The sequence below is a fragment of the Petaurus breviceps genome, unplaced genomic scaffold, assembly GCF_028583685.1.
Source record: "Petaurus breviceps papuanus isolate PSGF00001 unplaced genomic scaffold, PetGlider_PUasm1.0 90903, whole genome shotgun sequence".
Classification (NCBI taxonomy): Eukaryota; Metazoa; Chordata; class Mammalia; order Diprotodontia; family Petauridae; genus Petaurus; species Petaurus breviceps.
In genome coordinates, this window is record NW_027187376.1 from 1,879,611 (window position 1) to 1,904,713 (window position 25,103).

At 41.2% G+C, this 25,103-nt stretch overlaps 1 long non-coding RNA gene across 1 annotated transcript in view; it reads left to right on the forward strand.

Annotated features, from left to right (window-relative positions):
- The window catches only part of LOC138151563 (uncharacterized), a 99,149-nt gene that overhangs the window by 67,365 nt on the left and 6,681 nt on the right, over positions 1 to 25,103 (forward strand). The window contains exons 2-3 of the long non-coding RNA XR_011165861.1: positions 2,197 to 2,323; positions 5,466 to 5,609. This is a non-coding gene — a long non-coding RNA (uncharacterized lncRNA). The remainder of the gene's footprint in view (positions 1 to 2,196; positions 2,324 to 5,465; positions 5,610 to 25,103) is intronic.

The window sequence follows — 25,103 nt, forward strand, 5'->3', positions numbered from 1 at the left end:
GTGTGTGTGTGTGTGTGTGTGTGTGTGTGTGTGTGTGTGTGTGTGTGTGTGTGTGTGTGGTGAGGCCCATTAAGGGACAGGGAAGATCTTCAAGTTCCCTTACCATTACAACCATTCTAGAGAACAATTTGGAACTATGCCCAAAAGGCTATAAAACCTTAAACCTTTGGACCTAGCAATACCATTAGTAGGTCTTTATTTCAAAGAGATTAAAGAAAAAGGAAAAAAAAAACCTCTATGTGCAAAAGTATCTATAGCAGTTCTTTTCATGGTGGCAAAGAACTGGAAATTGAGAGGATGTCCATCAATTGGGCAATGGTTGTACAACTTGTGGTATATGATTGTGATGGAATCCTATTGTACTATAGGAAATGTTGAGCAAAATGGTTTCAGAAAACATGGGAAGACCTTTATGAACTGATACAAAGTGACATGAATAGAACCAGGAGATCATTATACACAGTAGCAGCAATATTGTAATGATGATTAATTGTGAAGGACTTAGCTACTTTGACTAATACAATGACCAAAGGCAATCCTGAAGGAATCCTAATTTTAAAAAATGCTATCCACTTCCAAAGAGAACTGATGAACAAGTTGCAAATTGAAGTGTAATTTTCTCACTTTATTTTTCTGGCTTTTTTGAGGTATGGCTAATATATAAATGTTTTACATGATTTCACATGTACTATTGATATCATATTGCTTGCCTTCCCAATGGGTAGGGGAGGGGCTAAAGGAAGATAAAGACTTTAGAACTTAAAATTAAAAGGAAGAATTTTAAAATAAATAAATAAATAATTTAATTTAAAATAAAGAACTTATAATTCTTGTACTTCATCACATTTGATTTTCCCTTTTACTGTGTATATAGGACTCATTTACTATGACCTTTTCTAAATATAATTTTCTAGGTCTTGTTTGCCTTTCAAGTAAATTTGTTTAGAAACAATATCATTATCTTGCTAAATATATTACTTTGGGTTCCTTTCTTATTTTTAATATGCATATTTTATACAATAATTAAGGTTTCCCTTTGTTGTCTTTGAACAGTTTAATGTCATTGAAATTATTATATTTTTGATATAATTTATTTTTCCTTCACTGTTTGGAAAATTTTTTTTCTTTTTTCATAATGTTATAGTTTAACAATAATCTTGCTTGATGAATCATAATTAGACTTTCTTCATGCGGGGATCCTATCCATTTTCTCTACTTGCTTAGTATTGCCTCATTTGTTCATTCTAGAAAGTTTAGATTCTTGAACATAATGTCTAGCTTTTGCTGTTTTGGTCTTTTTATTGGTGGTGGTTGTATCTTGTGGCATTGTATCTTATGTCTCTTGTTATTAATTAAGGCAATGCTTTCTCCTACATTTTCATGATTTTTTAAAATATTATATCCTGAACCTGTTCTTCAATTTTATGTTTTTTATCTTTTCTTAATTTATTCTATTATTTGAATATTATTTTGATGTTTTCTGTCTTTGCTTGTCATTTCAAAATTTCTCTAACTTTGTCTTTGTTAATCTGCTCTATATTAATCATGGTGAATTGATTAGCTTTTCCCCAATGGAATGCATGCACTTTATAATTAAACTCCTATGGAAAAGTTTTCTACACTTGTCAACTCCCCTTCCATTTCCTTGTCTATATTCCCTCCACAACATCTTTTACGTTCTTCTTTGTCTTTTGCTCCAGTCACATTGCCACTAGCCTAGTTCAGATGTTGAACATGTAAAGCCCTTCGGAATTTGTCTCCAATCTCCATTTCTTAGAATGGCTAGCTTTCACCAAGCCTTAGCTTGGGTTGCTACTGTTTACTAAAGTCAACCCTTTTCCCTCCACTTATTCATTCACTGTCTCTCCTCAAAGGGTTTTTTGTTGTTGAGTTGCTTAAGTCATGCCTGACTCTGTGACCCCATTTGGGGTTTTCTTGGCAAAGATACTAGAGTTGTTTCCCATTTCTTTCTCCAGATCATTTTATAGATGAGGAACTGAGGCCAGCAGGGTTAAGTGACTAGCCCTGAGTCATGCAACTAATAAGTGTATGAGATCTAAACTCAGAAAGATGAGCATTCCTGATTCCAGACCTGGTGCTCTAGCCATTGTAGCACCTAATTACCCCAATACATAGAGGGTACTCATTAAATTTTTATTGTTATTATTTAATTAAATTGTTTGCTTTTGATTCTAGACACATGGATGATTAGAGTTACAAAACACCTTACAGTCATCTGGTTCAAGCCCCTAACTGAACAGCTAAAATGCTATCCATCTCCAAATGGAAGTGAAGTTGACAACTCCAGCCAGGAACTGGAAGGGTGAGTTGCCCAACTTTTATACCACCTCCCTCATGACCCCAATCTTATTTGACTGGGGATATTTTAGGAAATGGGGAGAAGCAATGTTCTGGCTACAAACACCATCAAACTCTAACTTCCAGCTCTCAGCCACAAACTGCAAAGGAAATCCTCCAGTTAAATTTCAAAAGGTCCTGCCATTTCCTCCTCCTTGACTGATTTCCATTACTATTTGAGTTATTCCTTTGCATGAAGGCTTCATGTCTCCAGAAGGCAACTGTAAAAAATATGTGTCAAATGGGTGTGATAACTCAATTGGTTTACTGGATTAGCTAGCAGAGATCAAGAAAGTTAGGGTAGAGAAATAAATGATATGTTTTAGCATGAAAGTAGTGGGTACAGTCTAGAGGATGATGAGGGGGGAAATGAAGAGATGTCTTGGTTAGGGGGAGTTCCAGGGAACCAAGGGCACAGTGAAGATAATGAGTACCAGAAAGGAGACAGCAGCAAGAAGTAAGGAGGCAGAATAGATAGTTGTTGAAGGGGAAAGATAACAAAGACAAACTCAGTTGGCTTAGGAATTTTGCCCAGGGCTCATTCTGAAGGAGGAAGGACCATTTCCACTTCAGTGTACAGAAAATATGGGATAAAAATCCCTAACAAGAACCACTTGATAGTGACTAAGACCCAGAGGGGTAGATCAGTGCAATAGGTTAGGTACACAAAACACAGCAGTCAATGATTATAACAATCTAGTGTTTGATAAACCCAAAGACACCAGCTTCTGGGATAATAATTCACCATTTAACAAAAACTGCTTGGAAAATTGGAAAATAGTATGGCAGAAACTGGGCATAGACCAACATCTGACACCATATACCAGAATAAAGTCCAAATGGGTACATGATCTAGGCATAAAGGCTGATACTATAAACAAATTAGGAAAGTAGGGAATAGTTTATCTGTCAGATTTATGGAGAATGGAGGGATTTATGACCAAACAAGAGATAGAGAAAATGATAAAAAGCAAAATGGATAATTCTGATTACATTAAATTGAGAAGGTTTTGCACAAACACAGTCAATGCAACCAGGATTAGGAGGGAAGAAGAAAACTGGGGAAGAATTTTTACAACCAGTTTCTCTGATAAAGGCCTCATTTCTCAAATATATAGAAAACTGAGTGAAATGTACAAAAATTCAAATCATTCCCCAATTGATAGTCAAAGGATATGAACAGGCAACTGTCAGAGGAAGAAATTAAAGCTATCTATAGTCATGAAAAATGCTCTAAATCACTATTGATTAGAGAGATGAAAATCAAAACAACTCTGAGGTACCACATCACACCTATCAGATTGGCTAATATAGCAAAACAGGAAAATAATAAATGTTGGAGAAAATTGGAACACTAATTCATTGTTGGTGGAGCAGTGAGCTGATACAACCATTCTGGGGAACAATTTGAAACTATGCCAAAGGGCTATAAAAATTTGCATACCTTTTGACCCAGTAATACCACTTCTAGGACTATATCCCAGAGATCATAAAAATGGGGAAAGGATCTACATGCACAAAAATATTTCTAGCAGTTCTTTTTGTGGTAGCCAAGAACTGGAAATGGAGGGAATGCCCCATCAACTGGGGCATGGCTAAACAAGTTATGGCATACAAATGTAATGGAATATTATTGTGCTATAAGAAGTGATGAACAGGTGGACTTCAGAGAAACCTGGAAAGACTTATATGAACTAATGGCAAATGGGGGGGGGGAGAACCAGAAGAACATTGTATACAGTAATGACCACAGTGCTGGAGGACTAATTTTGATAGACTTAGCCCTTCTCAGCAATGCAAGGACCTAAAACAATTCTAAAGGACACGTGATGGAAAATGTCAAATACATCCAGAGAAAGAACTATGGAGTCAGAATGCAGAATGAAGGAGACTATTTTCTTTTTTGTTTTGTTTCATTTTTTTTCTTCCTCATGGTTTTCCCCATTTGTTATAATTCTTCTATGCAATATTACTAATGTGAAAATGTGTTTAATTGGAATGTATATGTAGAACCCATATCAGATTGCAAGCCATCTTGGGGAGTGAGGGGGAGAAAATTTAAAACTTATGGAAGTGAGTGTTGAAAACTAAAAATAAATAATTTAATTTTTAAAATCCCTAAAAAGGATTTAGGAACTTCCCAATATATACCATAAGGATTTCTTTATATAACTTTCAACCATTTTTTACTCATTTACTTACCCCTACCTTCTTTCTCCCCTACACCCTCCTCCTAGCCTAGTTTGGTTTGGTGAAGGGAAAGAGGGGAAGAGGGGAAGGTGGGGTCGGTATGGAGAAAGACAGGGATTTGCTTAGGTAACCATAGCAACCACAGCCAGTTCCTTGACAGTAACTCTGGAGTCCCACTTTTTCCTTGGAGAAGGGGAGAGGTATAAGGGCTGCTAGCCAGGGTCTTCCCCTCTGCAAAGATGTCAACAGAGACTTTGCAGGCAATCAGATCTTAATGAGGGAACCACCTGCTTCCTTCAACCACTGATGTCGTAAAGGGATAGGTTCCAGCAGCTTCTTTCTCCTTATCACCAAAGCAGATGGAGGCTCTTGAGTTTCCCAACCTGTGTCTAAAGGAACCTGCCAGATCCTAATGCAGATAATTGCTTTAGCAGCCCTGTAACCTGCCTAACTCCCCTCTTTGAGGGAGGATGGGGAAGTGCAAGGCTGGGCAAGCTAATGAAGAGAGGAGAAAGGAGAGGGGAAAAAACATGAAAAGAGAGAAAAGGCATGGATTCACCCTCACATACCATCATTGCTTCCCCTGACCCTTGGGGGAGGGGGGGGGAAGGAGAGCATTTCTCTCGATATTGATGGGGCCAGTGACAACACAGTCAATTTTCATTGTCTCCAGCAATGCTCCTTTGGTCCATGGCCCTGCTGTAGCACTGAAATCCCTAATAGGTGAACGTAACAGTGGCAATTGTAAAGGTCCTGACTCTAGCTACCATTCCTTTCCACTGCTGGGTACTTAACTTGCTAAGGATCCACAGAGTTCCAATGTGTTACATAGAATGTTTAAATGACCCAAATATCAGAAACCAAATGCAGTTTGGCTCTCCCTTCTTATATTTGATATGTCTTGTTCTCTTATACAGAGACAAAAAGAGAGGAAAGAACAAAGGAAGCATTCTTATGAACCAAACCTGTTGGATAGGACCTCTTTCCAATCAGCCAAGAAAACCTTCCTAAGGGAGGTGGACTTGAAGCAAGGGTTAATAAAGTGATGGTGGATGTGAAATGTAAGTTTTTAAAATGTTGAATGGATAAATGAACAGTGAAAGAAATGAGAGAGATGTTGGGAGTAGAAGACTATATACAAATGGTTTTGAATCATGCCAGTAGCCAAGTCTTCATAAAACCTGGACTATGTGTTCTTGAATATGTACACAGCCAGCCCTACTCAGTTTTATGTGAGCTTCATCAGTACGAAAATTTCCTGACTGGGCATTATAGAAGCATCTGTTAGCAGCATAGGTTAGATAATTGAAGAACAGTGAAGTAGGGGACCCTGTAATTAAACATTTCTATTCCCATCACTCAAAATGAGGAGGAACCAAGACAAGGTAAGTCTGTCAAGGACCAGGGAGTCCACAGGTAAGTCATTTGTATTCAGTGCTCCTGAAATGAATAGCTAAATCAACCCATAAGGGTTGTGGGAAAACATACAATTCTCTTTCTGTATTGCCTCTATGTAAATACTGCCATGGGCTTGGAGGCTATAGCTATTTTGTGCTGAGCTCAGTTCTACTATCAGATCTTTCTGCTGAAGAAGCAGTGGGAGGATTATATAAATAACATTTCATCTTGGGGGAGGAAACAATCTGCAGGTTTTAGTGGACCACAAGTTCATAGTCAACAATGTGAAATAACAACTGAAAAAAAAAAAAAGCTCATGAGATATTAGGCTATATCAAAAGGTATATAGTCACCCCCCAGTGACCAGAAACAGAGGAAGGGATAGGCCTGCTGTGTTCTGCCTTGGTGAGACCACAGGAATATTAGGGTCAGGTCTGGGTATTACATTTTAGTAAGGGTATTGAAAAACTGAAGAGCATTCATAAGTTCGAGGAGACTGGAGGATCTACCATATTAGGATTTATTGAAATAATTAAGAATGTTTAGCTTGTGGAAAAGAAAGCTTTAGAACATGGCAACTATGTTCAAATATCTGAAGGATTGGCATGCAAAGAAAGGAATTAGATTTGTCCTATTAGGGTCTACAGGTCAAAAGGAGGATCAATTCTGAAGACAGAAGAGGTGCAGAATCCCATTCATTGTAAGGAATAAAAAAAAACAACAACCTCCAAGCATTTAGAGTTATCTAAAAATAAAATGGTCCACCCTATAAGGTAATTAAGTTACTTTTCACTAGAAGTCTTTGAGTGAAGTTTGGAAGTTGGAGTGCTCACTGGGGAGGTTGTATTGGGGATCCTCAGTAAGGTACTCAGTGACCCAGATGGCCTCTGAGGCCCCTTCCACTCCCATCCACTCTGGGATTGTGTGACTCACCATCACTCCCTCCAAAATGATTTCCCAGAACCCTACATCTCCATCTGCCCAGCATTAGAATGACTGGGCAGCTCTATTGTTTTCCCCAAGGGACACAGTGCCTGGAGCTTAGCTTCAGTGCATCCATCAATCAATTTATCAACAAACATTGACTAGGGATAACTTTGTGCCAGACACTGTCCAAGTCAGATCAGAGAACCAGGAGATGAAAAAGAAGTTGTACTTATTCTGAAGGTGGTTACATTTTAGTTGAGGAATATGAAGGAATGAGTTCTTGGGAACTTTCAGGGTAAAATTGGTGGTGAGTTATATTAACCTTTAGTGATCATAGAATGATCATATATGCATTCATAGGAGGAGAACAGGGGCTCTCAGGATATCAGTATGCCCTATTGTTTGGCTGGGAGATATCTTGCTGAGCACACCCAAAGTCATCATGTAGGGTCCTGGGAAGGAGAATTGTTGTTCCAATAGAGAAGAGCTTATGCTGCAAAGGTTTCAAAATATAGGATTAGAGCACATTGTATTGCAGGAGGCCCCAAGCCAGGCCATGGGAAATCAAGTCCAGGCATAAACCGCAGTCATTTGCATAACTTCTATAATTTATTTTTCATATTGACTCTCTATACATTTTTGGCAAAGCAAATTTTGGACCTCCATGGAATCAGGGACTGTGGTAGGTAAAGATACATCTGCCTTAACTATAGACAATTTAATCAAAAGGGAAGTATGACTGGACACAGATGCTGAAGACTTTTTTTTTGTCCTTCTGGGAATAAAGGTCCCTTTCTGGAAAAAGTATTTTCTAATGATTGCTTCAGTTTGATCCTCTCTAGCACCTTAGTATGCTTTCTGACCTGGGAAGAAACAGAAATTCAAATCCAAATTTCTATAGCAGAAGGCACTAATAAAAAATTTGATTCCACTTGTTCCTCCTTCTCCATTGTTGATGAATAATGACTGTTTCAATAGATTACTCACAAGGGTTATCTTGTTATATGTAGAGGTTTGTATTTCTTTAACTCTTGTTCAAAATCATACTTTTAAAAATGGAAAATTTTTTCTACTTTTAAAAATGAATTACATTTTTTCCTAAAGAAAAGCTAGTGTGTGCAAAAATTTACTATGACCCAAAACCTAATGAATCTCACCATTGGAAGGCTTTTCATTTGACTACCTGATCATAATACTAGAAACTTACCAGGATTTCAGGAATAGTGCTAGAAGGAGCTAAAATATCTTCATTTGAACTGACCTTGAAAATCCAAATTTACCCAATAACGTCAATTACAAGTCTATAGAACACTGAATCAAGAATCATAAAATTAAGGAGAGTTTCAAAGGTTGACTCATCTATTCTTTCCCCCTTCCCTCCTTCTCTAAGATCATAGAATCTTTAAGCTAGAAATGACTGTAGAGATCATCTCATCCAAAGTCCTCATTTTACAGATAAAAAAATAAACTGATCCCAGAGAAGTTAGGTGATTTGCCCAAGATCATATGAGTTGTAAAAGGTAGAACTGAGATTTGAACTTAAGTTTTCTAATGCTATATCCAGTATTATGTCCATTACACAATACTGCTTCCCAGACCTTCTCCTTCTCCTTTTCTTCCTTCACTGCCCACGCCTCTCACCCAACTTTTTTACTTTTGCCTTTTTTTATTCTTTTACTTTCATAGTTGGCAGAACACCTTTTCCCCCAAACCATTCATATATCTCCTAATGCTTGCTCATCCTGTTTTCTAGGGTCCTTGTCTATTCATCTTCCCACAGCTGGTTCCTTTCTTTTCCACTAAGACAACCAGAGCACTGTCCAAGTCCTTTGGTCCCCACCCTGGTTTAATATTCTTTTCAACATTTAGAGTTTACTGGGGAAGATGGAAGAAAATGGCCCTGTCTTACTGCAAAGCTGGTTCAACATTTACAGCACACACCAGGATCTGAATCATTCTCAATATTCCCCAGCCCTCCTATTGGATGATGCTGAAGTAGAAGGAAAGGTTGAATGAAATGAAACAAGAGATAGATTCTAGTTCTTGGTTCTTGTCTTTGCTCCAATATTAACTGGTTGTTTGACCTTTAGCTTAGCTCATTGCTTAATCTTTCTGGAACTCAGTTCCCCATATATAAACTAGGGACAGTAACATCTATCCTGTCTATCTCACAGGGTTGTGGAGATCAAATGAGATAATGTATATGAAAACACTTTGAAACAATATAAAGTGCTTTAACAATTTGTGTGTGTGTGTTTAAATTCCAAGGCAGATAGTGTTCTCACACATTACTCTCTCCTAAACAAACAAATGAAAATCATCTCCCTCTGATAGAAAGATTTGTAAAGAATCAATACCTTTTATGCATCAAATCAGAACAGGTCTTTGGAAACATCAGGTCGGTCAGTTCCCTATGCCTCAGTTTCCCCATCTTTAAGCAAAGGAAGTGGTGGGAAGTTATACTAGATAATTTCTAAAGCTCCTTTCTAACTTTGATATTCTGTGACTCTATATTATGAAGAGAGGTTAGAGCATTTGTCTCTGAGTAGTGTAGGGGGGTCTACCTCCCCACTGTTGCAGTTGGGGGTGAGGTGAGGCTCTGGGTTCCATGCTTGAATCAGAGGGCACAATATTGAGAATCAGAGGACATAGAACTAAGAGTTAGAACCCCTAGACAGATCTTTTCTTCTGTACATGACTGTATCAGAGGGTCATGGGTTCAAATCCTGCCTGCCTTGGTGGTTCAGATTTTCTTTGTGGTTCAGGTGATTTCCATGGACATATCTTGGTTTTGGTAGCTGTCAGTGAAAGTTCCCTAGATGAATATGGCAGATCCTATATCCATTTAACTGCACAGTGTATAGAGTTCTACAATTCATAAAGTACTTCCCATCTCTCATCTCGTTGGGTTTTCAAAGGAATGTAAGCTCCCAGAGGCCAGTTATTGTTTCATTTTTGCCTTTGCATTAATAGTGCCTGGCACAGTACCTGGCACACAGTAGGTACTTAATATTCAATTATACATTGAATAACCTTTGGAAGGGAGGAAGTACAAATATTATCCCTAGCTTAAAAGTTAAGAAACTGAGGCTTAGATAGGCAAAAGAACTTGCCCAAGATATAACAACCAGGAAGCAATAGAGAGGAGACTCAAACTCAAACCCTCCAGCTTCTCTTCTAATTATGACTTCCAGATTCCCCTTAGAGGAAGGGAGTGGCATAGTATGTCTGATCCAAAGGTGGACCTGGGAAGGGGAGGATGAGAGGGCCTAAGTAAAGCAGGGGACATTTTCTGGACTAGAGATTTTGTCTGTGGCTCAAGATATCTCTCTGCTACCACCATCCAATCCCCACTACACATTCATCTTTAACTCAGTGCATTTCTCAGGAGAGAAGCTATGACAATGTTTCCAGAGCATGACTTGGGGAGGACCTGGACTTATGGCCAATATTTGACAAATACTTGGGAAAATAAGCAAAAAATAAAATACAATACAATGGAAAGCAGCTTTTGAGAAGAGTCAGCAGGGAACCACAGACCATATGACTGAGTCTAACCAAATCTTTGAAAAGTCACGATTCTTTTTCCTGTCCTCATTGTCAAGGCATCTTCTTGGAGACCCTCAGAACATGTGATTTGGGTAGCAGGTTTGGTTTTTTGTTTTTGTTTTTTTTGGCTCCATCTTATAATTAAAACACAATAATAAAAACAAATGAATATGGGGCACACCCCACAGTGGTTCAGAAACCATCATCTTTGATGAACCAAAGCCTTTTGTTACAATGAGAAGCATTATCATTCCACTCCCTTTCTTGGAAGAAAGGGACAGGGAGTGTCTTGAGGACTCCTTCATTAATCCAATGTCCCTGAACTCACTCAAAGTCTATACCCTCTGCTTTGCTTTATGAACAATGGGGTTCTGATCCTGCTATCCATAAATGAGGTAAGGGATTGACCTCAGTCCCTCCACATGTGAAAATGACCCTTTTGTCCAACTGAGGGCATCCATTCATGTGATGAATCTCATCTCACTCCCCATTCATTCACCAAGCTGGTAGTGTATACTCAAGCTCCTTCTTGGCCTTTACCCAAGAGGGCACTGGCATTTCATAATGAAGTGAATTGGTTCTGGCTTTGGATGTGGGTCTGTCCTAAGGAGAAATCACAGCATTCATACCATTCACTTGGAGGACAGTCCCCATCCATCTGAAAACAAATATCTGAATGAAACTAAAAAGAAGACTGAGTTAAGTACCCAATTACTCATAATCATCTAGTCTAAGATACAAGATGTTCAAATGTTCTACTAAACTTCAGCTTTCACCCAGATTTTTGGCACCATATGAACAGTCTTTATCACTACCCATCCCATTCTTCCACCCCCTACATCAACACCATCCCCTACAACCATTCACAATCCAAACTAAGTTCGCTCCACTCTGCTACTGCAATTGACTCTTTCTATTTAAAGTCTCCCTCAGACCATTTTGACAGTAGAGTACAATAAATGGGCCCTAACTGAAAGCAGAAATGCATCACAAGCATTTACCCTGCCAATACTAATTACTTTAACCACTATTCAAAATAATTTCCTAAAAGCATTCATAAACAATCTAAGTTGCCCACAAAATTTACTTATCACCCAAATTCCACCCATGTTCCCCATGAACACTACTCATTCCTTCTTCTTCTCCCAAAGCTCTCCATCAAGTCTGATGGAAACTTATTCTAGAGATAACATACATCATCTTTCATAGATAGAGGATAGAACTGACCTACTTCTACTTACATGGACACCATATTAGTTCAGCTCCTTATTACTTTCCACCTAGCTTGTTACAAAAGCCTTCCAATTGATTTCCCTTTATCAAGCCTCTCTCCATTTCAGGTCATTCTCCATATATTTGTTAAAGTGATTTTCCTTAAGTGCAGATCAGGTGGTATCACTCGTCTGGTCAATTAACTCTTTGGCTCCCTGTTACCTCAAGAATAAATTACAAACTCTTCTATTTAGTTTTGAAAGCCCCCTGGCCCCAAGCTATCTTTCTAGACTCACTGAAATTTTCTACCCCTTCCATATTCTGCTATTCATACAAACTCTCTGTTCTTCACACAGGACTCTCCCTTTCTGTAATGGGAATGCAAATTTGGAAGATCTTCCCTGCCCCTGGGCTAAAGTGCACCTGAAGCCTGGGGTGGGAGGCTTGTTTTTCAGTAGATACTTTTTGATTGGCCAGTGGGTCCAAAAGGTTGTTACATTCTCTGAGCCAGGAGAAGGCTATATAAGCCCTGATGTGAGGCTTTGTTTTGGGGGCTCACTTTGAGAAGTGTTCTGTGATTTGATGAAAGTCTGGGAAGCCGTTGTCCAGGCCCCCCCCCCCGGCTTTGAAAAACCCAGATGTTTAAGGCCAGATGTTGACTGGGTATGGATGTAATGGTTGGACAGTTTGGAAATCTGTCTACTTGATCTGTTTCTGTCTTGATAATTCTGCCTGTATGCTTTGAAGTTCGGGGTGCTGACCTTTTTCCCCTGAACAAGGTAAACGATATATGTCTGACTGATTAAAGTAAGCTTGTTAACCCATTTTGAGTTGCTTTCCTTTAACAAAGCAGATCCAAGAACCTGTGAGCAGCCACCTGGGGACGCTTCGGGTGCTTGCTGCTACAAAATGGCGTGACGAACAGGATCTGCAGAGTAAAAGGAAATTATGGGGACTGGGATAATTGTTTGTTTCCCAGTTGTGGTAGCTGTGACTCTGTGGAGCCGTGGAGCAGGAGAGAAGAACAGCCTGCATGCAGACTTCACTGAGCTGAGAGCAGGAATGGTGAGCTGCCTGCATCGGGACCTGGGCAGAAGCCAGGAGCAGCTGCCGCCTGCGGGAGGAGAAGGAGCCCAGGAGTTCGGAATTCAGCCACCGGAAAAGATAAGAACTGAGCAGCAAAGCAGGGGCACTGAATGTGTTTCCTGGCTGCATCCCACAGTTTGGGATTGTAGCAGCAAGCACCCCAAGTGTCCTCAGGGTTTGCAGCTACCACAGGTTCTTGGATCTGCTTTGTTCAAGGAAAGCAACTCAAAATGGGTTAACAAGCTTACTTTAATCAGTCAGACCATATATCGTTTACCTTGTTCAGGGGAAAAAGGTCAGCACCCCGAACTTCAAAGTATACAGGCAGAATTATCAAGACAGAAACAGATCAAGTAGACAGATTTCCAAACTATCCAACCATTACATCCATACCCAGTCAACATCTGGGTTTCCACATCTGGGTTTTTCAAAGCCGGGGGACTCTCAACAATGGCTTACCAGAATTCAGATCAAATCACAGAACACTTCTCAAAGTGAGCCCACAAAACAAAGCTACACATCAGGGCTTATATAGCCTTCTCCTGGCTCAGAGAATGTAACAACCTTATTGACCCACTGGCCAATCAAAAAGTATCTACTGAAAAACAAGTCTCCCTCCCAGGCTTCTGGTGCACTTTAGCCTAGGGGCAGGGAAGATCTTCCAAATTTGCATTCCCATTACATTCGGCCCCAAGATCTTTCATTCCCATAGCATAGACAATTTACTTTTGAATCAGCACTAAACATCTCTTAGGTCACATTTTCAAGGTACAGAACTAAAGTTACCAAAGTGGCCACTGGGCCTTAAACAAACACAAAGTACATAGCATTATTACCTCAATTCAAAACAAGAGTTCAAATAAAGTTCTGGGGGGGGGAGGGGTATCCTTCCCCTCACACAGCTCCAGCCCCTGCCTCCAAGCACAGAGAGGGGGCTGGGCAACAAAACCAACAAGGTGGGGTCCCTGGGGATCCAAGGCACTTCATCCCACCCACCATAGTCACAAGTCCATCCTCCCCCTGGGTCCCAAACTGAGGGATACAGCCAGGAAACACACTCAGTGCCCCTGCTTTGCTGCTCAGTTCTTATCTTTTCCTGTGGCTGAATTCCGAACTCCTGGGCTCCTTCTCCTCTCGCAGGTGGCAGCCGCTCCTGGCTTCTGCCCAGGTCCCGATGCAGGCAGCTCACCATTCCTGCTCTCAGCTCAGCGAAGTCTGCATGCAGGCCATTCTTCTCTCCTGGTCCATGGCTCCACAGAGTCACAGCTACCACAACTGGGAAACAAACAATTATCCCAGCCCCCATACTTTCCTTTTACTCTGCAGATCCTGTTCGTGATGCCATTTTGTAGCAGCAAGCACCCCAAGTGTCCTCAGGGTTTGCAGCTACCACAGGTTCTTGGATCTGCTTTGTTCAAGAAAAGCAACTCAAAATGGGTTAACAAGCTTACTTTAATCAGTCAGACCATATATCCTTTACCTTGTTCAGGGGAAAAAGGTCAGCACCCCGAACTTCAAAGCATACAGGCAGAATTATCAAGACAGAAACAGATCAAGTAGACAGATTTCCAAACTGTCCAACCATTACATCCATACCCAGTCAACATCTGGGTTTCCACATCTGGGTTTTTCAAAGCCGGGGGACTCTCAACAATGGCTTACCAGAATTCAGATTAAATCACAGAACACTTCTCAAAGTGAGTCCCAAAACAAAGCTACACATCAGGGCTTATATAGCCTTCCCCTGGCTCAGAGAATGTAACAACCTTATTGACCCACTGGCCAATCAAAAAGTATCTACTGAAAAACAAGCCTCCCTCCCCAGGCTTCTGGTGCACTTTAGCCTAGGGGCAGGGAAGATCTTCCAAATTTGCATTCCCATTACAGGGATCCAGGGGAAGGATGGACTTGTGACTATGGTGGGTGGGATGAAGTGCCTTGGATCCCCAGGGACCCCACCTTGTTGGTTTTGTTGCCCAGCCCCCTCTCTGTGCTTGGAGGCAGGGGCTGGAGCTGTGTGAGGGGAAGGATACCCCTCCCCCCCCCAGAACTTTATTTGAACTCTTGTTTTGAATTGAAGTTATAATGCAATGTACTTTGTGTTTGTTTAAGGCCCAGTGGCCACTTTGGTTACTTTAGTTCTGTACCTTGAAAATGTGACCTAAGAGATGTTTAGTGCTGATTCAAAAGTAAATTGTCTATGCTATGGGCATGAAAGATCTTGGGGCCGAATGTAATGGGAATGCAAATTTGGAAGATGTTCCCTGCCCCTGGGCTAAAGTGCACCTGAAGCCTGGGGTGGGAGGCTTGTTTTTCAGTAAATACTTTTTGATTGGCCAGTGGGTCCAAAAGGTTGTTACATTCTCTGAGCCAGGAGAAGGCTATATAAGCCCTGGTGTGAGGCTTTGTTTTGGGGGCTCACTTTGAGAAGTGTTCTGTGATTTGATGAAAGTCTGGGAAGCCGTTGTCCAGGGCCCCCCCAGCTTTGAAAAACCCAGATGTTGAAAGCCAGATGTTGACTGGGTATGGATGTAATGGTTGGACAGTTTGGAAATCTGTCTACTTGATCTGTTTCTGTCTTGATAATTCTGCCTGTATACTTTGAAGTTCGGGGTGCTGACCTTTTCCCCTGAACAAGGTAAATGATATATGTCTGACTGATTAAAGTAAGCTTGTTAACCCATTTTGAGTTGCTTTCCTTTAACAAAGCAGATCCAAAAACCTGTGAGCATCCACCCTGGGGATGCTTGGGGTGCTTCCTGCTACACTTTCCCATCTCTATGCCTTTGAACTGGTCATTCTTGCTGTTCTTACCTGGAATATACTTCCTCCTAACCTCCACTTAATAAAGTTCTTCTTTTCCCTTCAAGGCACAGCTTAAATAACAGCTTCTGCATGAAGCTTTTCTTGATCTCCTCCTCCCAAACCACCTTGTATTTAACTATTTGGTATTTATTTGCATTGATTTTCTTTCTATTTATTCTGAATATTCTTATGTAGTGTGTATACCCCAATTTCAAAACTTGTTTTGTATACCTTGTCCCACAGGATTCTAGAGTATTCTCTAGAGGATTCTAGAGAAGTATGATGGGTTTGTGAGTATCTTTTCTGTCTACTGTCATTTTCTACACTTCCACCATCTTTGTTTCCTCCACTTGTTAGGGAGCCAGTAACAAGCATCCAAATTACATTTATCCACTTGTAATGGCAGCCACACTGGCATACCCAGGATGGCTGCTAGATCTGCTTTACTAGGAAGGATAGCTGTTCAAGGGGTCAAAATCTTTTTTTAATTACATTCACCAGTTTAGGGGAAAAGTCAGCACCCTGAACTTCAGAGAAAATACAAGCAGAGAAATAGACAGTGTTTCTAACTGTCTGAGAAATTATCACAGATCAATAGACAGATCCAACTGTCTGACCAAGGAAACACATACATAGTTACCAAGGAGAGAAGCACCAACATCTGGGATTTTCATAGCAAGGGTGCTCCTTAACAGCTATCTAGAGTCTCATCTGGTCAAATCACAAGAATACTCATCCAATGAGTAAGCCCCAAAGCAAAATATAAACTCAGAGTATATATATACCTTCTCAGAGTCAGAAGGCATCATAATCCTCATGACTCAGTGCCAAATTATAAATTAGCAAAAGGTGTGAAAGCCTCCTCTAAGCAAGCTTCCCTTAATGGGATCCACCTGAGGCCTATTAATGGATGGGGAAGATCTTATATCGAATTAATAGTACACCACTTAACATCCCTTGGCTTTTACAAAAGGATAATTACCTCAAAGCTATAGCAAGAACAAACATACATTTTCCCTTTCAGTCCCCTAAGAGACACACTCTTGTCTATACTGAATCAGTCTTCATGGCAGTAGATACAAAAATTAGCTCAGATCCTACATAGCATTCATCCCACCAAGTTCATGTCCAGATGCAGCATGACCAATGACTTGATGAGCCACATCTGAATTGCCACTGGGTTTGGGGACTGAAGGTTACTCTAAAAGGTCACTAGTTACTCCTCGGGGCACTGATACTTCACTGGCTGTGAAACTAGTACTCTGGAATGATGGGGTGCCCAAGAAGTTCTACTTTCTTCAGACCTTGGGACACTGATGCTGATTTGACTGCATTTAAAGTCTAAAACTAAAGGATGTTCATAAGAGCTCTCTAGATCCTTCAAAGTCATAAAGTTGTAGGCTCCAGGCCTTTTGGTAGTCACTAAGCTCCTCCAAAAGCACTGAGGAAAAATGCTCATAGCTAAAGCTGCAAAGACTTTTTGAATGTCTCTCAAAGCAGCCAAGGAGTCTCCATTTCAACACATGGTTGGTCAACCTGAACCAGTTAACTAATGTCTATTCACGATCCATAGTATATCTCTCCAAGGCATTTTCCTTACACATTCTTACAATTCTCATAGAAACAGCTCCCTTGTGACCTCCATGTAGAGAGATGCCATTCTTTCAGGACTGTTCTCCATATGGGGAGATAGCGTTTTCTCCCTAGCATCCTCTACAATTCTCTACATGGATACATCATTTGCTGCACTCTAAGAATGTACTGTCCACTCTCCCCCCGACTCTTACATACTAATATAAGTATTTGTTGCAACCCCTGTTAAAAAGTAAGCTCCTTAGGCTAGGTGGTGCAGTGAATAGAGCACTTGGCCCTGGAGTCAGGAGAACCTGAGTTCAAATATGGCCTCAGACACTTAACACTTACTAGCCATGTGACATTGGGCAAGTCACTTAACCCCAATTGCCTCTCTAGAAAAAAAAAAAGAAAGTAAGCTCTTTTTGAGTAAAGAATGTCTGGCCTGTGTTGTTACTATTTCTATTTCAGTAGCGATGGACTCTTTGTAACTCTTTAGTTTTTTTTTTTTCCGCAAAGATACTACAATCGTTCACCATTTCCTCCTCCAGATCATTTTACAGATGAGGACACTGAAGCAAACAGGGTTAAGTGACTTTCATGAGGGTCACACAACTAGGAAGTGTCTGGGGTTATATTTGAACTCAGGTCTTTGTTACTCTAGGTCCTATATTTTATTCACTACAACACCTAATTGCCCATAATCAGTAGTTAACCAGTGCTCCTTGATTAATCAATAATGCTGCTGGATTTGCATCAAGTTATCTAAACTGGTTGCTCTGTGGCAAGAGTGACTTGCAGGGACTAGTTGGGGCTAGAGGATTGAGGATCCAAGTTATGGCCATGGGACAGTCTCATTTGATGGCTGGCCTCTCTCCCTCATTTTATAGAGAGATTATGGTTGAAACAGAAAGAGCCTTGAGGTCTTCGTGACAAAGCTATGACCCTTCCACTTGCTTACTATGTGTCCTCTGATAAGTCATATCCCTGTCCAGAGTCTAAGTTTCCTAAACTATGAGAATGGGAATGAGGAAAGATATGTATGCCCCTTCCCTCACAGAGTTATTATATGCATCAAATAATATGTTTAAAACAGCTTTGTGTTATGCAGATATAAAATGTCACCATAATTACCCTCCATAGAAAGTGCAGTGGTCATGCTACAGTGTGAGCCTGGGAAGGAGGATTTCAGATTTCAACACTGTTACCTATTTGGGCAAATTACTTAGCCTCTCTAATCTGTATATGATGTCTCTGTGGTGAGGGGAGAAGATGTCACTCCATATGCCATCCCATTTTATCCCCTGCCTGGTCTCTAGTCTCCTGCCAAAGGAAGAGAAATGTCATTTCATTGTGCCTGGCTTCCAGCCTCCCTCAGGAAGAGGAGAAGTATCATTCCATCAGGAAGCAGTCTCCAGTCTCTGGAGTAAAGGAAGAACGTGCCTTTCTATTGAGCCAAATCTGCCTATTACTAAAAGAGGGGAAATATTATTTCATTGAGCACCAGGCTCCTCCTTTCCAAAAAAGAGGAGAGGCCTTTCCATTAAGTGTCCAATCTGGTCTTATGCCTTGGGGTAAGTGGAGTAACACCATTTCTTCAGCTCTATATTCTTGTCCCCTAGCCAGACCTGCTCTGAGAAGACTCCAGCCTGAGGCCAAATCCCTGTGAACAATGAAAATCCACCTAAACTCATTTCCTCAATGATTGAGACCCACCCCCATTCTAGTCCAAGAGTCCCCATCCCAATGATGCTGAATCTCCTACAATAATCATTCAAACCTCATGCCCCTTCCCATCAATCCAATCCCTTAATGTCCCACTCTAGGTGGCACAATAAATAGAGCACCAGGCCTGGCGTCAGGAAGACCTGAGCTCAAATCTAGCCACAGGAACTTAGTAGCTGTGTGACCCTGGGCAAGTCACGTAACTCTGTTTGCCTCAGTTTTCTCATCTACAAAAATGAGCTGGAGAAGGAAATGGCAAACTACTCCAATATCTTTGCCAAGAAAACCCCAAATGGAGTCACAAAGAATCAGATACAACCTAAAAATAACTGAACAACAACACAGCACTTAACACAATGCCTGCCACATTGGTCCTGAATAAATATTATTAATTGACAATTAAAATAAAAGTTTATAAGGAGCGGGACCAGGCCTTTTATGGAGGCAGAAAGGTGATTCAGTGGACACTCACTAGACCTGGAGTCAGGCAAACCTAAGTTCAAATCCAGCCTCAGACACTCACTAGCTGTGTGACCCTGGGCAAGTCACTTAACTTCTATTTCCCTTAATGTGCTGGAGAAGAAAATGGCAAACCACTTCAGTTTCTTTGCCAAGAAAATCCCATACAGGGTCATGAAGCTGTCAGACACAATTGAACAGTAACAACAACAAAGCTACCCACTCATTCTATTGTGCTTTCTTGAATGCCTGCTCCATGGACATCAACTTTGTCTTTATCTTAAATCTTTTTCTTTTCCTTTCCTTCTACCTTCTGCTCTCATTGAAGCCTGGTTTCCTCCTGATCACACAGCCTCTCAGGTGTCTCTTTCCAGCACTGAGTGCGCTTTCATTCATTCCCCCTGAATCAGTGGTCAACGTGGGGAAGTTGGAATATTCTCGGCTGTCCATTGCTACTTCCAGGCTCTCTCTCTCTATTTCTATCACTCAGTAGCTTCTCCTTTGAGGTACTCAGTCCATATCTACCACCAATTAATATTCTTATAGCTATCATCTGCCGACCTCCAGGATAGTCCCCTTCTTTCCCCAATGAGCTCAGCACCTGGCTCTCAGGTTTTTTCCCCCTCCACAACAACTGCCCTCATACTAGGAGATTTCAAATATACGTTGATACTATATTCAACATATAGGTTGACACACCTTACCTTCACAGTCCCTCAACTTACTTCTTTCACATGACCTACTCCTCCTCCCCACCTCAGAAACACATAAAGGTAGTCACACCTTTGATTTTGCCATCACTCACACCTGTACCACCTCCATGTTCATGGACTCTGAAATTATCTTACCCAATCACAATCTATTGTCCTCCCTCTGCCTTGCAACAGCAAACCCTTTTTTCCTTCCACACCATGACCAGGATTCTATCCCTTGACTCCTAATTTCTTTACTGGCCATCATTGTTGTGCTAACTACATTCTTCTTCCTTCCCCATCTTGACTCCATTCTTTGGTGAATCAGTTAAATGCCAGACTTTCCTTTTCTGAAATTTCTTGCCTTCTTACCCTATTACTGATCTTGCCCTGCCAAACCTCAGTGTTAGATTATTCCCACCAGTGGCAACCTCCATACACTGATGAATGAAGCTAGAGAATATCATAAAACCATGATGATAATATTCATTACAAACTTACACTGCACATCCTCAATTAAACCTTCACTTCTGCAAGGTATATATCTCCTTAATTAACTTGTTATCCCTCTCAGTACTGAGATTCCTCCAAATCTTTTCATCCTTCCTCACATCTCCCATGGCTTTCCCCTGTCCCCTCACCCATTTAGCTGAGAAATTTGTCTCCTATTTTACTGTGAAAACAAAACAAAACAAAACTGAGGTCATTCCCCAAGAGCTCCCTCTTCTCTCCTTTTCATCACACATCATCCAGATGCTTTCTTCCATCTCCTTCTTCCATTCAACCAAAATTGTTCTCTCCAAAGTTACTAACAAGCTCTTAATTTTGAAAACCAAATGACCTTTGTCAATCTTCATCCTTTGTGACCTTTCTGTAGCCTTTGACACTCTCAAATATGATATTCTCTAGGTTTTTGTGACACTACTTCTCCATCCTGATTCTCCTCTTATTTATTTGACCACATACCAGTCTCCTTTACTGGATCTTCAACTAGATCCCATGGGGCTTTGTCCTAGGCCATCCTCTTCCCCACTCCCTTCCCCCCCAAACTATTTCACTTGATGATCTTATCAGCTTGAATGGATTCAATTGCCATATCTATATGATGGGGGGTACAGGCTCTGGGAAACCCCTTGAACTCTGATCAAAATCTTCCCACTTGATGAGGCATTTGCCTGAGGCCAAAAGCCTTTAATTATAGCTAGGCCCAAATCTTTGTTACCCTTAAACTAGTCTAGCCCTCCATTGTCAGTCATCTCCAGGTAGCCTTCAGCTATTTCCCACCCTTAATTTCATTGCTACAGTCTAACCTCAGTCCCCTCAAGATCCTCCTTAGACTCCTCCTCAAGACCCTTCCCAAACCCCTCCTAGACCTCCCCTAAATCCTCCCACACTCTTTTTATATTTAAGATCCATCTTGCTTCCATGATGGAGCTGAATGTAATCTAGGGCAGACTCACTCTGTGTCAGATTATTCTGCCTGGCTTGTCCAATGCAAGTGTCATAGATATTTAGGCTCCTTAAGAGTCTACCCACTATGGTGAATCTTTAATAAACTTTGCTTTACTTTGGCTGAGAGAAGACTTGAGTAGAATTCATTTGGCAGGACCCAACATGTTAATATTTTGGGTTCTTGAGTATCCCTAACCCTTAAACCTCAATATATGCTAATTCTCAAGTCTACTTATCCAGTCCTTACATTTCTGCTGCTCTCTAGTCTCAAATCTCTAACTACCTATTGGATATCTCAAGATGTCACTTAGAGGGGCAGCCAGGTGGTTTAGCAAGTAAGAGCACTGGCTCCAGTGTTGGGATGACCTGGGGATCAAATCCGGGCTCAGATACTTAGCACCACACTCAGAAATAACTGGCCCTGTAACCTTGAGCAAGTTACTTAACCCTGATTGCTTTAAAAAAAAAAGATGTCACTTAGATATCTTAAACTCAACACATCAAAAGCTGAACTCAGTATCTTTCTCCCAAACTGTCCCCTCTTCTAAACTCCTCTATTACTGTTGAGAGTACCACTACCTTCTCTGTCCCCCAGGCTCATTGTAGCAGCAAGCACCCTAGCATCCCAAGAGTGGCTGCCAACACAGGTTCTTAGATCTGCTTTTCTAAAGGAAAGCAACTCAAAATGGTTTAACAATCTTTCTTTAATCAAACATATGTCATTTACCTAATTCAGGGGAAAAAAGGTCAGCACCCTGAACTACAGAGAATACAAACAAGTTACAAGCAGAATTTACAGGCAGAGAAACAGATCAGCAGACCAGCTTCCAGCTGTCTGATCATTACATCCATACCTAGTTAGTTACCAGAGAGGGAAGCACCAACATCTGGGTTCTCAAAGGGGGGGGGGGGGGCTGCCCAGAATCTCCTCTGGTCAAATCACATAACTCTTCTAAAAATCAGCCACAAAACCTCACATTGATGAGATATGGGCTCTGGGAGCCCCCTAGAGTTCTCCTTGACTCCTTAAGGTACAGGCCCTGGGAACCCCACCTCCCTTGAACTCTGATTAAATCATCTCATTTGATGATGCATTTGCATGAGGCAATAAGCCTTACATTGTGGGCCCAAACCTCTGTTTGGCATTCTTCTGTTACTAGGCTTCCCACCCTTGAGCCTATTAAAATATCAATCCACCTTTACACTAGCCTAGCCCACAATTGTCTGTAGTCTTCAGGTAGCCTCCAGCAACTTCCCACCCTTAATAACTCATTGACCTCATTAACTCCTCCTGAAGACCCTCCTCAAACTCCTCCCCTAGACCACCCCTAGATTCCTCCCACAACCTTTCTGTATATAAGACCCCAGCTTGTCTCCATTTGTGTGAGAGGGCCATAGAATGACCTAACACAGACTTATTCTGTGTCTAATGCAAGCGAACTTTTAATAAACTTTACTTTTCTTTGGCTGAGAGAAGACTTGAGTCGAATTCATTTGGGAGGACCTGGTTTGTTGTTATTTTGGGTTCTCCAGAGCAACCCTAACCCTCTTTATGGGTAATCTCTTCAATATCAGGGTATATATAGCCTTTTCCTGGCTCAGAAAATGTCACAGCCCTCTTGACCCACTGTCCAATCAAAAAGCAACAAGGTGTGAGCATTCCTAAAACCTATTGATTTTACCTTCATAACATCTCTCTTATGCCCTGCCCCCCTTCTGATACTGCTGCCACTCGTACAGACCCTTGTTATCTCCTGCCTGGACTACCAGAATAACCTGCTGGTTGATCTCTCTCCACTAAAGTCCATCCATCCCTCAGCCATCAAAATAATCTTCCTAAGGGGCGGCCAGGTGGCTCAGCGAGTAAGAGCACCGGCTCCAGTGTTGGGACGACCTGGAGATCGAATCCCAGGCTCAGACATTCAGTATCACACCCAGAAATAACTGGCCGTGTAACCTTGAGCAAATTACTTAACCCTGATTGCTTAATAAAAAAAAATATTCCTAAATCCCATGACTAACCTTCCTCCCAATAAAATCCAGTGGTTCCCTATCACATCTAAGATCAAATATAAATCTCCTCTTTGATGTACAAAGTGTTTAATAACTTTCCCCTCACCTTTCCAATTTTTTATCCCATTAAAGAGGTCACCCATAAAGAGGGTTAGGGTTACCCCTAAATAACACCCCAAAATAACAACAAACCAGGTCCTCCCAAATGAATTCGACTAGAGTCTTCTTTCAGCCAAAGAAAAATAAAGTTTATTAAAACTTTGCTTGCATTAGACACTGAGTAAGTCTGTGCTAGGTCATTGTATGGCACTCTCACTATTCTTTGGAGCTCTCACAAACATGGAGACAAATGGGGTCTTATATACAGAAGGTTGTGGGAGGAATCTAGGGGTGGTCTAGAGGAGGAGTTTGGGGAGGCTCTTCAGGAGGAGTAGGAGGGATTAATAAGGTCAATGAGTGATTAAGGGTGGGAAGTTGCTGGAGGCTACCTAGAGACTACAGACAATGGTGTGTTAGAACAGTTCAGGGGTATATTGATATTTTGATAGGCTCAAGGGTAGGAAGTCTAGTAACAGAGGCTTGGGCTCATCCACAATGCAGGGCTTATTGCCTCAAGCAAATGCCTCATCAAATGGGATAATTTAATCAGAGTTCAAGTGGGGTTCCCAGAGCCTGTACCTTAAGGACTGAAGGAGAGCTCGAGGGGGCTCCCAGAACCCTTACCTCATCATTCCCTCCTCAAACAAATGGGACCCAAATTCCTTTGGGGTAAAGGGTGAAGGTCTCAGCTTCTGAAAGTGCTTCCTGCTGGCAAGGGGCATAGAGTTGTCCCTGCCTCTCTGGGTCCTGTTCAAGGGGGTCAGACTTCACATTCAAGGGGTAAGACTCCGGAATGTGGATGATGCCAGGTCCAGTGGGCTGGAGAACTTGGATTCAGTTGGAGATTTGCATAGCCTTAGTGGTCAATTAGAGGTTAATGGCTTGAACCCTGGAGGAGACAAACTTGGCAAAGAGGTTAAGCAAACAAAGACCAAAGAGGCAACACAAAAAAAAATAAAGAAAAGACAATTTCCCTGGTGGGAATTAAAAAGATGACTGTGGCAAAGCCAAAACTCTGTCAGATATCCCTTTCTTTTCTAAATTGCTCCATGGACATTTACCACATGGAAAGCAATAGCAATCACATAATCTAATAGTTTTCGAAAACAGGCAGTTTTCAAAAACAACTCCCAAAGCCTGTTCTCTCCTTCCATCATCATAGAGAGTAAAAGATTTCTTCTAGATTGGGTAAAGCTGGAGTGGTGGTCAATTTAATTTTCAAATTCTCAAAGGTTTTCACCTGGTCTTCTGGGCCTTGAGTAGCAATTAATGATTGCAGTTCCTCCTAGGCCTTGGGCTTAATTGGATATAAACCACTCTGGAGGAGCACTTTAGGATCTAGGAGTCAAATAAATTCTGGCTTGGCAGAAGTAGCTCACCCAGGAATTTCCTGATCCCAAACAATTGACTCAACTATCTCCCTGAAGGAACATAGGGAGATCTGGGAGGCTTAACTAGAGAACACTGGCTTCCCAATTTCACCAACAGGTCCCTTCCCAACAAGTGGACAGGATAAAAGGGGAGCATAAGAAGAAGTGTTCAAACAACAGATCCTCAAGTAGGCAG